General features: G+C 46.0%; 1 protein-coding gene across 2 annotated transcripts in view; it reads left to right on the top strand.

The window, feature by feature from the left end:
• Positions 1-1,887: 1,887 nt before the first annotated feature.
• TBC1D1 (TBC1 domain family member 1) overlaps positions 1,888-12,826 on the top strand; it is a 238,601-nt gene continuing 227,662 nt past the window's right edge. Inside the window, exon 1 of one of the 2 annotated variants that reach the window (XM_008017655.3) lies at positions 1,888-2,132. The gene's annotated coding sequence lies outside the window, so the exon portion shown is untranslated. The remainder of the gene's footprint in view (positions 2,133-12,826) is intronic. The other variant, XM_008017657.3, reaches the window with a different exon arrangement.

Below are 12,826 nucleotides of genomic sequence, written 5' to 3'. Positions count from 1 at the left end.
TTCTCCTTAGTCAAATGGATTTAACAATCTTTGCCCTGCCGTTTTTGAGCAAATTAGCAACAATATATAAGGGCAGTATCTAGCACAATACCCCAAATCGCCTAACACCTCCATAAATAATAGCTACCACTATTGTAAGTCAAGCTGTGAATAAAACTCTTGTGTCCACTTAAATATACCTGCCCTGGATGTAAGCATCCAGAGAAATCAGGCAATGCCGTAAGACAGCCCTATTCTAAAAGCCTACAAGAGTGTCAGTGGGCTTCAAGGAACACACTGTTCTTGGTAGAAGGAACCTTAGCCCTCTATTTGCCTCCTGGGCCATGGTAATATTGATAATAGCTGCTGCCTTTAGTTGAGGACCATGTAAGTCTGTGTCACTGCACTGGCCACTTTACTTACACTTTCCTGCTTTGTCCTCACAAAAATCTTGTGTGTACTGGTCCCATTTAGCAGGTAAGAGAACAAAGACCAGAGGTCCAGCACCTTGCCTAAACCACACCTGCTGGGATTTAGACTCAAGTCCAACCGTAGAGCTCAAACTCTCAGCCACTTCCCTAAAGTCCACCTCCAGCTACATTAAGTAAAAAAATCCAGAAAGACGTCACCTGGGTGTCTGGAACTGCCTCCTCTGAGCACCCGGCTCTCCCCTCCCTGCGGACTCTTCTCTAGAGAGGATGTGATGCTTCTTACTTTTCTCAGATCCCTCTCCCCACCCTGCGAGTGACGTTGCGCCTATGTGCCTGGTGGGATAGGGATCTGGGAGCTTTGCCTGTTTCTTGCACACTGCCATCCCCTAGTCCTAGGGAGCGAGCTCTGTCCCCCTTTTCACATCTCCTCCGCGTTCTCCTCTCCTCCTTGCACTCTACAACACCCCTGGGAATGTCCTCAAACCTGATCGGGGCATGCACACCGCGGTGTGCGTGTGCGTGTGTGTGTTCCTGCGCGTGTGCCGGGCGCGCGGGGCAGGAAAAAGCGCCTAATCCAGGCTCTGCGTCACTCCCGCAATTGGTTAGAAATGGAGTTTCCTGGTGTTTTAATCCCGGGAGGGCACTTCGCCTTCGCTGTTTCCCAGAGTCCCTGATTTTCCTGCCTTGCATGCCTGCACCCCATAGGGCATCCGTGCCTCAATTCATCCCCTGCCATCATCCAAGGAAGGGGTGAGGAGTAAGGCGGGGGAGAACCAGGTGGCTTGGTCGTCCCCCGGCCTCCGCCTCCCATGTTGTGTGCAGTTTCCACCACGTCCGTTTCGGAGGGAGAAGGGGAGGGTGCAGATGAGGCGAGGCTCCTTCAGGAGCGCGGAGAGCGGGCAGGCAGTGCCACCTGCTGAGAGCCACTCAGGCCGAGCGAGCGGCGGGCAGTGCCACCTGCTATAAATAGGCCGCCAAGGACAGGGTGTGCGACTGCACATCCCGCCACGAGGGCCTGCATCACGCGCGGGGCCCCGCGCCCCCGTCTCCCCAGGGAAACGTTGTGCCCAGATCCTGCGCAGGCGGCTGGATGGGGCGGCGGCCCGAGTACCTCCCCCCATTTCCCCTACAGACACTGGCTGAGGATGGCCCGCGGGCTTGGGGGCGGGGGGTGGCAAAGAGGGGAGGGAGGCCGCGGCGGACCCGCAGTGCAGCAGCTGTTGCTCGCGTGTGACTCGCCCGTCCGGGCCGTGGTGCCCGGGCACAGTCGCACGGCGCAGTGGGGAGGAGGAGGACACCGAGTCCCCCTCGCAGCTCCCCGGGGACCGAGTGGGGAGATCCCGGCTCTTGTCCTCTCCTCGCCTCCCGCGCGCTCGCCCAGGCTGGGAGGAGGAAACGAGAGCCGCGCGCAGACACCTCCTCCTCCTCTCCTCCTCTTCCTCCTCCTCCTCCTCCTCCTCCTCTTCGGCTGCTGCTCCTGGTGCCGCCACAGTCCGCCGGTGCCTGTTGCTGCCGCCGCCGCGGGACCCGCTGTGTCCTCAGCCGGGTGGAGAAGAGACGGGCGCAGAGCCGAGGGGAGCCCCTTTCCCGGCCCCCAGCGGCGGGAAGAGCGCAGCCAGCCCGGCACGATGGACGCCCGGCCCGCCCAGGCAGTCCCCAGGATGCCCCCAAGCACCTGCGCGTCCCGGCCTGGCCCCGGGCTCTGAGCGCGCCGCGGCACAGGTAAGCGCCTTCCGGGGCTTCGACCTGGCCACCCCGCTGGCTTCTCTTGGGGCATCGCGGCCGCCCCCGCCCCCAGCACGCCCCTGCCCCGCCTGGCCGCGGAGGGAAAGGCATCTGGCCGTGCACGGACGCTCCTGCTGGCCTCGCCAGCGGGGTCTCTCGGGGGAGGAAGTTCATTGCCATCTCGTTGTCCCCCAAACCCCCCCCCCCCCCGCCCTTGGGCGAAAGCGAAACCTTGATGTTGGTAGCGACCCGAGAGCTCCGCCGGCTTCTCCCCCAACCCCCACCCGCTCACTGGTCCGCGCATCTCTCCCCTCCCCCCTCCCGCCAAATATCTCGAGGGCTAGCGTGTTTGCAAGGCGACCACATTGGGAAGAGTGTGGTCAGAGTGACCCCAAGCCACCCTTTAAAAGTTCAGGGTACTTTGCAGTTGTAACTTTGGCAGCTCCACCAGTGCGCGCAACATTTCTTTCTATGGGCACATCCTGTACCAGTCATTTTGAAACCCTTCTGAATTGTTTCTAGCCGCTTCCTGACGGCTCTGTGATTATGAGACCCCCTCAAACTTCACCAGGCATTAGGTTTTGTTTTTGTTTTTTTTTTTTCAAAGAGGTATCATTTTGTTTGAAATCCACCTAGATGTGACTTTTCCTGTTTTGATTTTACTTAACATAGGTTATTCTCTGGAAGTTACTTTAAAACTAAATTGAAAGTGATGGTTGTTCCTTCCACCAAACAGTTTAATTTTCAGGATGCCCCATATTAATGGATATGTTTTCACTTCATAGATTTCTCATTGTTTCCTTTATGATGGGATGATTTCATTTATTAATAAAACCAGACTTTGAAAGAGCATTTAAAAATGACCTGGTTTAAATAGGTCACACCCAAGAAACTCAGCTCTCCGTACAAGTTCAAACTTCTGAACTTTTTGCATTGGACCTAAGCTGAATGCAGAGGCCCTGGTCCAAAACCCTTGGTTAGGAGGGCAGAAATTTCTTCTCTAGATGTGAACTGGGATTGGTAGGAGTTGGAGAATGGCCACCTCTGGTTTTTGTTGTGTTTTGGAAGTCAGCTGTATGTGGGAGGGATTGGGGTGGAAGAATGAAAGGAGAGCTGCTCCCAGAGACTGAGAATCCACCTTGCAGAACGACTTTTTACATTTCTGACTCTTCGTGTTCTGTCACTCCCGTGAGTTAGGAATACCTGAACAGGTGAGTTCGGCACCTTTTTCTAGAGTTGAGATGGCTTCTCTTGGTCGGGAAAGAAGTGTGCATCATCATCAACTTCCTAGGAGCTGTCTTAAGGAATAAGGACATGGCATAAAAGAGTTTACATAGTAAAGGTTTAACTGCTTTTGTAAACAGGTGTTTTACAACGATTTGAAATTGGATGCTATCATAGTCTCACAGTCTGCCTGTTTCCTGTTATTTTTTTCTGGCATGTTATAGAAAAATAAGACCCCAACAAGTGCTTTCTCTCCAGATTTATCTATAAGTAACCATTGACATAACATGTCGCTACTGGATAGTAGCCACAGCTGTGAGTTAAAAGGTATCATATAAAATGTTTAGGCCAGGAGCAGTGTCTTACACTTGTAATCCCCACACTTTGGGAGGCTGAGGCAGGAGGATCGTTTGAGCCCAAGAGTTCAAGAAAGATATTGAGACCTCATCTCTACAAAAATTTTTTAAATGAGCTAGGGGTGGTGGCACCCACCGGTAGTCCCAGCTACTTGGGAGGCTGAGCCAGGAGGATCACTTGAGCCCAGGAGTTCGAGGCTGTAGTGAGCTATGACTGTGCCACCTCAGTGGAGCCTAGGTGACAAAGTGAGATCCCATCTCTTAAAAAAGAAGAGTTTAGGGGATATTTTCTGAAGTGAACACAAGTAGAGTATTCTAACAATATTGAGTGCAAGGAGACATGGAAGGGACTAAGTGGTTCAAAGCAGGAAATAAAATCATCAGGTGATAATTAAAATCATTTCTTTGATGTGGATTTGTCCAGTCATTTGCAAACCAGGAGAACAGGAAAAAAAATCACTGGTGTAGTTATAAATTATTACATTATGTTTTCAAAGGAAAATGTTGCAAACGTGTCTCCTTGTCATAGTCTATTGTTATCTACCCCACTGAGAGTGCTGGGGCTTCCCCTTTTCACCATGACAACATTTCTGGTTGGGTGGCAGTCATGCAGTGTTGACCTGGAGTCCCATAAGGCATAGTTTGTCAAAACACTAGTGGGTATTAGGAGGAAACGTGCAAGTCGGAAGCAATAGAGCTTGCCCCTTCTTCCTCATTATCCAGCTGATAATAATCCCTGTCCCCCACTTCCCTAGAAGGCAGCTCTGACAAGGAAGTCTGCAATCACAATGAGATGTACCCCTGTGCAGAGCCAGATGTGGGTGGGTGGCTCCTTTGTGGTCCAGATCTTCTAGGATCTTCTAGGATGTACCATGGCAAGCAGTGGGGAGCCTGAACCAAGCAGCATGGCTGTTACCTCTTCTGTGTTCACAGCAGCATTTTCAGTTGTCTTGGTGCCTGGAGTAGGTACCATAGCTGCCTGCTTTGTTGGCCACCAGTAGGTCAGGAGTTTGAGAGCAGCCTGGCCAACATGGCAAAACTGTCTCTACAAAAATATAGGTATACAAAAACTAGCCTGGCATGGTGGTATGTGCCTGTAGTCCCAGCTATTTGGGAGGCTGAAGCAGGAGAATGGCTTGAAGCCGGAAGGCGGAGGTTGCTGTGAAACGTGATCGTGCCACTGAGTCCATTCAGCAGCCGAGTAGTGCTGGGGTTTGTATCCCTGTAGTGGTGACGAAGGATTTAGGTTTTCGGTTAGAACCATTACCTTACAATTTCCTTCACTGACTTTTCTTCCTTTCCAACCCCATATTCCAATAAAAAAGATCTTTAAACCAGATTCTTCATGAAAGACATGAAGGTTTTCATCTTCAAGATTTTTGACTTTTTTTTTTTTTTTTAAATGGAGTCTTGCTCTGTCGCTCAGGCTGGAGTGCAGTGGCGTGATCTCGGCTCACTGCAAGCTTCGCCTCCCAGATTCAAGTGATTCTCTGCCTCAGCCTTCCGAGTAGCTGGGACTACAGGCGTACAGGCATGCTCTACCACGGCCGGCTACTTTTTGTGTTTTTAGTAGAGGCAGGGTTTCACCATCTTGGCCAGGCTGGTCTCGAACTCCCGATCTCGTGATCCACTGCCGTGGCCTCCCAAAGTGCTGGGATTACAGATGTAAGCCATGGCACCCAGCAGGTTTTTGACATTTCTAAGCCAAAAGTTCCATTTGATGAGGTCTTAGATGCAGGGGCAATATGTCCCTTTTCAGATTTCAGATGTTTAGAAAAAGATTTGTCATATTTGGGTCAACTGAAAAACTCTTGATATGAAGGTTTCTATGAAACTGTGCAGAACGTAGGAAATGCATTGTAGCACCAACAAAGAGGCATTTAATTTTGAGTGTGCTTATCTCCTTTGAGATGAGCAACAGCTATTTTTCTCTTAAAAAGACAATGCATTTATTTAACAGCACATTTTATATAATCAGCAAATCTAAACTTCTGAATTAGGTAAGCCCTATGGGTTCGTTGTCAGAATTAGTGAATTTACATATGCGAAGTGCTTAGAAAACAGTGCCTGGTACACAGTGAGCACTCAATATTATTTATTGCTATTATTATGTTTGTTTATTTTATATCTTTAGAGTATAATTTGATGTTAGGTTTAGATTGCTGAGGCCAAGCAAAATTTAGATAGAACAACCTAGCTAATCCACTAGAAAGATATTTGAGGGTTATTCCCATCTAAAGATCTATGGGCTCTTTGGATATCTATGGGAAACAACAGAAGTATGTGGATAAGACAGATACGGATTCAAATCCCACCTTCACAATTTATTAGTGAGGGAACCCTTTGGTAAAATGAGGATGACAAAACCTACTTCTCAGCATTGTGAACGTACAGAAGATCATGAATGTAAAATGTCCATGAAGTGGTAGGTGGTCAACAGATATTACTCTAGCAAAGAGGTTAAGAGCAAGAAAACTCTGGAGCCAAAGGGCCTGGGTTCAAATCCCAACTCTGCCACTTCTTATAGTATGGCCTTGGGCAGGTGACCTCACTTCTCTGTGCCACTATTCAATGATAATATTCCTTATTGTCCAACATTTTGTAAGTTAAATCAGTTAATAAACACACGATGATAATGTGCTGCTAACTATTCTTTTTACTTTTAGCAGAATAACTTAAAGGAACCCTGCAGGTGGGAAGGTTATACATAATCTCTGAGGGCCAGCTAGGACCCTCCCCCATTTCCCACCCTTTTTCCTGTGCAATGAAGAGAATATAAGAAGTGACAGTGCCATTCTAAAGGACTAGCCTCGAGTTGGCTCTAATTTATATGACTCGTGCCTGTAATCCCAGCACTTTGGGAGGCCGAGGCTGGCAGATCACTTGAGGTCAGGAGTTGGAGACCAGCCTGGCCAACATGACGAAACCCCTCTACCAAAAATACAACTGGTACAACATGGTAGCGCACACCTGTAATCCCAGCTACTAGGGAGGCTGAGGCAGGAGAATTGTTTGAACCCGGGGGGCGGAGGATGCAGTGAGCTGAGATCACGCCACTGCACTACAGCCTGGGTGACAGAGTGAGATTCTGTCTCAAATAATAACAATAATTTACATGAGAAAGAAGTCATTCAAAAGCATCATTACTTTACAGGTCAAATCAGAGGGGCACACCCCAGTACTAAAGCATCCTCGACGATGAAAACATTTAGAACCACCGGTTTCAGGAGCTCCATGCGATGGTGAAACAGCCTCTGCTCCAAGGGTGGTTGCTCCCTGCAGGATTCCTGGGTGAGGAACACGCTGCTCCCACTGGGGTGGCATCCTGTGGAGGAAGTGGATGAAGAGTGTAGCCAGGCCAGTGAGCCTACTGCATGGGATTAGAGCACTTCAGGTTGCAGTATAATTCTGTTCAGGTGCCTGCCCACTCCATCTGGCATAAAGAACAGAGAAGTTAAACCACTGATTCACAGAGCAATGTGAGTAGCCGCCTGGGGACTTTCTGTCCATTCTGGTGTCCCCAACAGCTAATCAATATTGGCCAGTTCCTAATCTGGCCTAGAGCTAGAGGCCACTAACACCCCTCCATTCATCCTTTCTTCTCTCCCTCCCCGCTGCCACCAGGATTCTGAGAAGGTGAGGGCTGAAACTGCACAGGCTGTTGTATTGTTAGTTACTGGAAAGTCCCCATCCTGCTCTCTGTGGTTTGCTGTGAAGGAGTGGAGGGGGGGTAGGAAGAAAGGGGGTTCCCAATAAGCAGCTTACTAATGCCTACCCTTGCTTCTCTCACTTCCTGATCAATAAATCCCATCCTTTCTTCATGTACCTCCCCCACATTTTTGTTCTTGAAGGGAAAATGGGAGCAGCTTTCTATCCCCACACAATGTTGGGGACATTTGGTATTATACATTATGAAAATAAGATTTGCCAGATTTGAGAGATGGAAGAAAACTTGGGGATGATCTTGTTCCATTTTCTTATAAGAATAAACAAGATTTGGAGAAGCTGAGTAACTTGCTTTTTCAACTTTACACTTGAAAGTGTTTCCATGAGGAAGTTGGGGTTCTCTGCAGCACTTGGATGGGAGTCAGGGACTTGGATTGTCCCCATTCTGTCACTAAATTTGGACAAGCCACTTAACTTTTCCAGAATCCAGTTGCCTCATTTCAAATATTAGGGAAATTTCTAAATGGCCTAAAAAGGACCTTGTTAACTTTAAAATTTTATGATTCTAAGTGTATGCTGCCAGAGGTATGTAGCATAGCAGGACACATTAACAAGATTATTGAAACTGTTCTAATAAAGGACATCTTTGTGTCTTGGGTAGCTACTATGTTTAAAGACTGTGCTAGGTAGGAGTTGTGCAGAATACAAAGGTTCTCTGTAGAGGGATAGGGCATGTATACAGACTACCCTACTAACAAGAACATCACTAGAAGCTCATTGGAATCACAGTATTTCTTGCTAAGGGTATGAGACATAAGAGTTCTTGGAATAGGAGGTTCTATTTGGGGCTTAAAGAATGGTCAAATGCTGAGTACAAATAATGTGGATTGAGATGGCTTTAAAAAATAATCGAATGGTTTGTTAATATTAAACTGGTGTAGAAGTAATTACAGTTTTTGCCATTCCTTTTAATGGCAAAAATTGCAGTTACTTTTGCACCAAATCCCTAATATTATTTACATAGTTTATCTCTGTTATGGAACTTTTTATTGACAAGTAATGTAGAAACTCACCGGATGGATCTAAGTTACCCTGAATCTTATATTAGCAGAATCTGAATTGCTTATAAATAATTATGGCTATGTTGGAGGTAGAACCTATTAGTTGATAGTTTATGAACAGTGCTAAGGTCTAATCTACCTTTTACAGAGAAGCTAAGAACATGCTACAGCTGGTTGAAAAGCAAAAACTTTAGGCATTCAAATAGTTTCGTCAGTGAAATGGCAGGACTCATTTGATGACTGATTATTATCAACTGATTTAAGTGACTGAGTTATTTTTGTACTGTGTACATCTATACTCTAAGAAGGAAATTGAATGTAATTCTGCTATGCTTGTTGCCACTATATTAATAACTGCTTCATCTAAAATAATTGATAGAGCTCAGATTTATCCTTTGTAATAATTCTAGTGCTTCTTTAAACATGTTTTGGGATTAGCAGCTGTCAACAGTTAGAACATGAAACAGATTCTGTTACAGGAGTAGAAGTTGATCCAGACATTTAATGTCTTTTTCACCTGTAAGTGAGAGAGAGGATAAAGAGAAAGAGAGATCATTATTTATGGGATTATATGAACTTCAAGTCCGTTTTCATTATTAGGAGAAGCTGTGCTTTAAAGTGTTGTCAGGGACTTTAATTCCATGAAATGCCTGAGCTGTAAATAAAGTATTGCTTTATTTTTTATTTCTTGAACATTTGGAAAAAAAATTAGCTATGAATTATGTTCACATTATATTAAAAAATTTGTTCTTAGCATTGTGCATATATATTATACAGAAAAACATAGAGTAAAAAGAATAGACTTCAGTTCCAGTTCAGAAAAGGTTTAAAATTTGAGTACTGATTTTGGAAACCCCAAACCTTAAGAGTTCAAGAAGCTTATGGTCTTCTTGAGGGACACCTATTCAAACTCTCAAATATGGTGGTTGGGTAGCAAGTTCAGAAACGCCTGCTGATGCGTGCGCTAAAACACCTTGGAGAAAAGAGGTGGTAGTTGCCTGAAGTAGGACTTAAGTACCAGTTGGAAATAGAAGACAAGGATGGGGACTGTTGGGAGATGACTCTCCATGGGTCCTTCCTGTTTCTACCACATCTTGTGAGCAGGGCATTGAGTGCCTGTATTCCAAACTACCTTTTCCATCATGTTTCTACAGCAAACAGTCATGGAAGATAGAAATAGAGTCTTCTCTGCAGCAAAGGGCAGACATGCTTGCTTCCTGTACTTCCCACTGTAAAATATTCCGGCTCCCTAAACTCAGCTTCCTTTCCCGTAACCCGCCATGATACAGATGTCACCTGACCTCTGGGAATTGGGTGTCAGGGAACCAACACAAATGCTGACGGTCTGGCTACTGTGACTGCTCCGAGTAATAAATTGTCCTTCGTCTCCAACCCAGGAGTCTCATGTTTTCTACCAGCAGGCTAACTTGTGGCAGGCTAACATGTTAGTTTGCAAGTAAGGTAAAATTTCAGACCCTTTGCAGTTTGTGGCAGGGATTACATTCTGAGGAGAGAGGAACAGTACGCTCCATGGCTCAGAGGCATGAGAAATCACATTTTATATGGGGAACCATAACTAGTTATCTATCTTCAGAGCCAAAAGGTGCACCAAGGAGGTCATTTTAGGGGAGAATATAAAGTTGGAGATGTAGACAGAGCCAGATTCCTGAGAATTGTATGCGGGGAGTTATTAGAGACTTTTTAGCAGTGACATGATAAATCTTGTGTTGATTAAGTTACTCCGGGAAATATGTGATGGGTGGATTGAAGGATGGGCCACCTTTTCTCTAGGAGAAAAAAGAAAGAGTGGATGGTGGAGTCAGAGGTAGCAATAGGATGAAGAAGGAATCTGAATGACCCCTTGGCGATTCAGTGAACAGTGATGCTATTCACCTAGATACAGCATATAGGAGGGGAAAAAAATTCTGGGAAGGAGGGAGATGAGACTGAGTTAGCTTTAAAAATAACTAAATTGAGACCTAGGAGCCTATAGGCTATCCAGATAGAAATATTTAATGGCCTGTATGCATCTGGAACTCAAGAAGGAGGCTTCCGTGGGAGCAGAACACTTGGGCACCATTAGGGTGTATGTGGTAGATGCATTCTTGTGCAGCAGTCAAGGGGATGGGCTTTAGAGTCAAGTGCAAATTGCCCCCCATCCCCTGTGATAAGTGACTCAAGCTCTCCAGGCTTCAGTTTCCTAATTCATAATAGTGGGCTCTAGTGGATGAGGCTGTTATGAAGGTTAAAGGAGACAACATATGCAAAGTGTGTGGTAGAAGTCACACACTGATCAGCAGCAGCAGGATGATCAGAGTGTGGTGCTTGACACCAAAAGATTAGGTGAGATTGTCCAAAACAGCAGGTAGAATGAGGGGAGAGGATGAAACATAGGAAGAAAAAAAGCCTTTGAAGTATGTGAAAAGAAACAACCAGAAAGGTAAGATGAGAACCAGAAGAGTTTCAAGAAGGAAGGCGTGACCAAGATTGAGAAATTCATCAGTGCGAATGGCAGTCAGGGACTAAATAGCCCCCTTTAAATTTTACAACCTTGAGGACCTAGGCAACCTTAACAGAATTTCAGTGGATCCCTAGTGCAAACCAGGCTTACAAACCAGGAATGGATGGTCAATAGGAAGTGGAGACAGTAAGTGTAGACCTTACCTTGGAGGGAAGGGAGAGAAAGAGCCATGGCCAAGGGAAGTTTGAAATCAAAAGAAATATCTTTTTTTTTTTTGATTGGAGAGACCTCAGTTATTCTTTTAAAATACTTATTGAATCCCTTCTTTGAGTCAGGCACTATGGCAGACACAAGGGAGATAGCAGTGAATCAGACAGATGCAGTGCCTGCCTTCGTGGAGTGTCACCTTAGCATTTGTCTGTATGCTAGGGGAGTGAGGCAGGCGCAGGGGAAGGGAGTGGATACAGGAGAGACTAAAGATCCAGGGAGCAGGTGAGTAAAAGAATAGGGCTTGAGATCCCACAGGCAACTCAGCTTTGAACAAAAGGGTTTTGTCATCCAATGGGACAAGAAGGCGTTAGGATACATCAAACGTGGTTGTTGAAAACAGAGAAGGGCTGGGCACTGTGGCTCATGCCTATAATCCCGGCAGTTTAGGAGGCCAAGGTGGGCAGATCACTTGAGGCCAGGAGTTCGAGACCAGCCTGGCCAACATGGTGAAACCCTGTCTCTACTAACAATACAAAAATTAGCCAGGTGTGGTGGTGCATGCCTGTAATCCCAGCTATTTGGGAGGCTGAGACAGGAGAATTGCTTGAACCCAGGAGGTGGAGGTTGCAGTGAGCCACGATCATGCCACTGCACTCCAGCCTGGGCAATAGAGCGAGACCCTGTCTCAAAAAGAAAGAAAGAAAGAAAGAACACAGAGAAATGTAGTTGAGGGAGTTTGGGTTTGGGTTTGGTAGAAGCAGTTTTTTTTTTTTTTTTTTTTTTTTTTTTTAGAGAGTCTCACTCTGTTACCCGGGCTGGAGTGCAGTGGAACAATCTCGGCTTGCTGCAGCCTCTGCCTCCCAGGTTCAAACAATTCTTGTGCCTCAGCCTCCTGAGTAGCTGGGATTACAGGCACCTACCACCACACCAGGCTAATTTTTGTATTTTTTGTAGAGATGGGGTTTCACCATGTTGGCCAGGCTGGTCTCAAACTCCTGACCTCAGGTAATCCACCTATCTTGGCCTCCCAGAGTGCTGGGATTACAGGTGTGAGCCACTGCACCTGGCCTAACATTGATATCTGTTGATGAGAAGAAGCCAGGTCTTGGGGTGATAGCTTATAGCACATGAATTGAATAAAACAATGTTTAAGACAATGTTTGCAACATAATAGGCAGTGAATACATGTTAATGGAAGGTGGATTTGTGATTCAGAACCTCTAGACTACCTGGCTGAGTCTTTTAAAATGTAACTAATATCGTAAGTGATATTACTTGTCCCAGATCAGTTGTTTAAAACTGATCTGGTTCAGTAGACTATGGTGATGATAGCAGCTATTTCTTCCCATAAGAGTTATTTCTTGGGGAAGTCACTTATACTGAATTTGACTATCTTTTAAAAATTTATTGAAATATATGTTAAATAATACAACGAGGTTTAATGCTCTCAGAGTAGCACTGTGTCGTCTTCTATCACGGGGGCCTTTGTTGGCTTTAGGAGGCTTATGTTTCATAATAGTTTCCCAGTGGACTCTTTGTTACCTGTAATGAGTGTGACAGTTATGCCGTGATCAGGTTTTATATGGAATACAATTTTGAGAAAGCTCTTTCTAGGCAGAGGAGCTTATTTGAACCTCTTATTACATTTGGGTTTCAGACTTTTGAGTTCTTCTGAAATAATAGCCCTTTGAAGGTAGCTATTGCTATGACTTC

This window comes from Chlorocebus sabaeus, chromosome 27 (genome assembly GCF_047675955.1).
Source record: "Chlorocebus sabaeus isolate Y175 chromosome 27, mChlSab1.0.hap1, whole genome shotgun sequence".
Taxonomy (NCBI): Eukaryota; Metazoa; Chordata; class Mammalia; order Primates; family Cercopithecidae; genus Chlorocebus; species Chlorocebus sabaeus.
Note: the sequence above shows the minus strand (reverse complement) of the source record. Positions and strands in the feature narration are given on the sequence as shown.